This window comes from Panthera tigris, chromosome A3, assembly GCF_018350195.1.
Source record: "Panthera tigris isolate Pti1 chromosome A3, P.tigris_Pti1_mat1.1, whole genome shotgun sequence".
Taxonomy (NCBI): domain Eukaryota; kingdom Metazoa; phylum Chordata; class Mammalia; order Carnivora; family Felidae; genus Panthera; species Panthera tigris.
The window spans coordinates 85,267,526-85,272,078 of NC_056662.1; the positions used below are offsets into that span (position 1 = coordinate 85,267,526).

A 4,553-nucleotide genomic window follows, 5' to 3' on the forward strand; every position below is an offset into this window, starting at 1 on the left:
TTTAAAAGTTATATGAATATATATAAAATGCATGTTTAAGAATACATATATACATATATACACATATACACACAGAGAGAGACACACACATCAATTATAAAAAGCTGTTGTAACAAATCAACATGTATTTGTGGTTGTGAAACTTGATTGTAAAACACATATTAACTTGCTTTGTAAAGAATGAAGGGTGGTCAGAGGGAAACAAAATGGCAGCGCCAAAGGGGAGCCTCTGGGTCAGGGCCCAATTGGGGTTCCCGCCACTGCTGCTGCTGACCATGGCCCTGGCAGGAGGCTCGAGGACCACTTGGGCTGAAGTGTTTGACTCGGCCTTGGGTGATACTGCATTTTATCACTGGGCTTGTCAGTTGACCTTCCTCTTACGTATTTACCCCAAGGAAGAGGAGTTGTACGCATGTCAGAAAGGTCGCAGGCTGTTTTCAATTTGTCAATTTGCGGATGATGGAATTGGTTTAAATTGGACCAAAATGGAACGTTGAATCTGCATGTAGAGAAGCACATTCTCAATCTGGTAAGCAATATGCTTGACATCTTGGTTGCCAGGACCAGCTGCCATTTGCTGAACTGAGACAAGAACAGCTCATGCTCCTAATGCCAAAAATGCATCTATTCTTCCCTCTGACTCTGGTAAGGTCACTCTGGAGTGACATGATGGACTCTGAACAGAGCTTCATAACCTCTCCATGGACGTTTTATCTTCAAGCTGTTGATGGAAAAATAGTTATATTCCAGTCTAAGCCAGAAATCCAGTATGCACCACAGTTGGAGCAGGAGCCAACAAATTTGAAAGAATTGTGCCAACACAAAATGTCCTATCTGCAAACGAGAAGTTCACAAACACATAGGAAGTGTCTTGAAGATGGAGAAAGTGATGGCTTTTTAAGATGTTTCCCTCTTAACTCTGGGTGGATTTTAACCACAACTCCTGTCCTCTCGGTGATGGTATTGCTCTGGACTTGTTGTGCAACTGTTGCTACAGCTGTGGAGCAGTATGTTCCCTCTGAGGAGCTGAGTATCTATGGTGACTTGGAATTTGTGAATGCACCGAAGCTAAACAGATATCCAGCTTCTTCTCTTGTGGTTGTTAGATGGAGAGCCGGACTATGAAGAAGCAGGGCCTCTACCTACAAAAGTGAATCTTGCTCATTCAGAAATTTAAGTGTTTTTTTTTTCTTTTTTAAAGTAAAGGGTAATAGACATCTAAATTTCCATTCCTCATAGAGCTTTTAAAAATGGTTTCATTGGTAGGGTGCCTGGGTGGCCTAGCTGGCTAAGCATCCGACTTCCGCTCAGGTCATGATCTCACGGCTTGGGTTTGAACCCCTGTCAGGCTCTGTGCTGACAGCTCGGAGCCTGGAGCCTGCTTCAGATTCTGTGTCTTTTTCTCTCTCTGTCCCTCCCCAGCTCATGCTCTGTCTTTCTTTCTTTTTCTCAAAAATAAATACACATTAAAAATTTCTTAAATAAAAAAACAAATAAAAAATGGTTTCATTGGATATAGGGCTTAGACATCACTATAAAATGCAAATAAATTTACCCAAATCTGTGAAGACTGTATTTGCTGTAACTTTATCTGTAAGTTTTTTTTTCTAGTAATTTAAGAGATGGGTATTCGAGATCACATTTTTTTACTTATAGCTGTGGCTATTCTATTATTTACATTGTTTTTCTTTGTTTTCTTTCTTAGCCAAATTCTGTGAGCTGATCATTGCTCTTTCCCATCTCCTAGACCATGATACTGTCACTTTAGTTAATAAATTGAACACTCAGTAGGATTTGATGCTTCTGCTCAGAAATGGCCCACAAGCTGTATTTTGAAATTTAGCAGGAAATGCCCTTTTATGACACTAGATTTTCAGTTGTACTGATGGAAATCATTAAAATTTTATTTGAAAAAAAAAAGAGAACAAAAGGTTATAGGAAGGTATTATATTATGTGTGTATAATATTTTCCTAGATAGAAGAAACTACGTAAGTGTTTTGTTCTGTTGTCTTGCGTGTACTTTGACCCATGATTATTTGGACAGATTTTGAGTTATTTCCCTTGGTAGGAAATAACCAAGGCTACGCATCTGCAAGGTTTCAGGCCAAGGTCATGGATATAGCCTTGAGCCCTGAAAGCTTTTTCTTGGGGCAGCTCCCCTGAGGTATAAAGAATTTGAATGTAAATCATGCCCTGGCTAGCAAGAAGCCATCTCTTAGTCACTGAGCTGACGTGCCAAGGCCTCTTCTCTTGCCAGGGATAGGTTTGATGTGTAGACCTCAGGACTGTGGGTTCAGTATGCTGTGTGTGTCATTCAACACCATGCCATATCTTCCTTGTCATCATGCAAAATGAATAGCATGAACATTTTGGGAGCTGTGACCCTTCTGTCATTGAATGGTTGCTCACCAGCTTCAGAAGGAATGCACTGACATTAGCAAAATCCTTAAGGAGAAGAAATGAGGAAACCAAAGATGAGAAAACAGCAAGGCTGCAGAAATGTGAGTGCACACAATGCTAAGTGTCTCTCTGGATTGCTATTATTTATTCCTGAGGATCTTTCAAGAGGATAGAAACTGCAATAAAAAATGAGGGAATTTGGGGTTTTTAGCCTGAATAAGCAAGGCTATAGGTGCCATTTAGATGGCCGCTTAAATGGGTCAGGTAAATGCGGATTCTTCCCTGCTCCCAAAGCCTGTAGAATAGATATAAACTTAAACTGTAGCAGCCAGAATACACATTAACTATAAAACATAACTTTTAGGACCTGTAGTTCCCAACCAGGAGGTGCAACAGAATCATCCGGGATTCTTTTTCAGAATAAACCTGCCTGGACCTCATCTCAGGTTAACTTTTTTATAAGGTGGACTGGAGAATCAGCATTTTAGTTTGGATTTACCATTGGGTTGACCCCTCTACCGTTTTCATCTTTTGAAGCACTTGGTTCCTTGACAAGATTTTCCCAGTCAATGTGGACCTAACTTCCTTATTGGCTCACATGTGGCAGGAAGTTGGCCCACTACATATACCCAGCACAGGACCTGGTAGTGAGGGGAGAGATGATTTTTTTTGAAAGGCCAGCAGAGGGAGCTGCGAAACAAGTTTTCCTCTTGCCTCGTATTCCTGTGGCTGTGGATGTCGACAGGTAATTTTTCTCTCCCAGATTATAATTTGGAACAAATTAAATCAAGATCCGAATATTCTGGAATTTGGCAAGTGAGTGCGCCAGGTATTTCAGTCTCACTTTGCCTCCTTGAGCCAGCCATGTTGTCCTTGTCTCTGAGGGATACAAGCACAAATGTAATACACTGTGCCACTGTGGATGTCTGCTCTGCCTCATGACCCTCTTCGGGAGGGAGACAAAGACAGCAGAATCAAATTGGACTCTGGATTACAAGACAAAATGGCCAATACGTTTCTTTTCTCTTCAGGTTTTTTCCCTAATAAGTTAAAGAATGACTTTCTTAGGGTGATAGTGTTATTCTTTTTTGAGAGATGCCTTGTTGATGATCCTGACTACAAGCTCCTCCATTTGACCCAAAAAGGAAACAACAGCTAATTACTCGAGACAGAGAGCAGGTTGCATTTTTGCTACGTCTGAAGATAAGTGAAATAGGTAATTTATAAATGAAAAGGAGAATCAGCCACAGAATGGGAGCAAAAAAAGATAATAATTCAACCTAGCCTTACAATTGCAAAGAGAAACGAAGAAACTTTTTAAAAAAAAGATAAAACCTGAATTGCAAAATTCAGGTTGTGCTGAATGTGCTGATGAATAGAATCCATTCAATTCCTGAGCAAATGGAATAATAACAGTAAGCTTGTACTCATGGTAGATCTTCAGATTATTTCCTGGGTATTAGTGGGAAATGACCAGAACTAAATGGAACATAAGTATTATTTGAATCAGCATCCCTATTCTTTGGATGGTGAATGCAACAGTGATTTTAGAGTGAATCAGGCTAAAAATAGCTATAGGGCTTTTTTTTTTAAATATGAAATTTACTGTCAAATTGGTTTCCATACAACACCCAGTGCTCATCCCAACAGGTGCCCTCCTCAATACCCATCACCCACCCTCCTCTCCCTCCCACCACCCATCAACCCTCAGTTTGTTCTCAGGTTTTTTTTTTCTTTTTTTTTTTTTTTCTTCTCAGTTTTTAAGAGTCTCTTATGTTTTGGCTCCCTCCCTCTCTAACCTTTTTTTTTTCCCCTTCCCCAATGGTCTTCTGTTAAGTTTCTCAGGATCCACATAAGAGTGAAAACATATGGTATTTGTCTTTCTCTGTATGACTTATTTCACTTAGCATAACACTCTCCGGTTCCATCCACGTTGCTACAAAAGGCCATATTTCATTCTTTCTCATTTCCACGTAGTATTCCATTGTGTGGTTTATAAACCACAATTTCTTTTTTTTTTTTTTAACCACTATTTCTTTATCCATTCATCAGTTGATGGACATTTAGGCTCTTTCCATAATTTGGCTATTGTTAAAAGTGCTGCTATAAACATTGGGGTACAAATTCCCCCATGCATCAGCACTCCTGTATC

The 4,553-nt window shown here is 39.8% G+C and overlaps 1 pseudogene; it reads left to right on the forward strand.

The window, feature by feature from the left end:
• The first annotated feature begins 206 nt into the window (after positions 1-206).
• Positions 207-1,208, forward strand: LOC102967403 (annotated as a pseudogene).
• Positions 1,209-4,553: the final 3,345 nt, after the last annotated feature.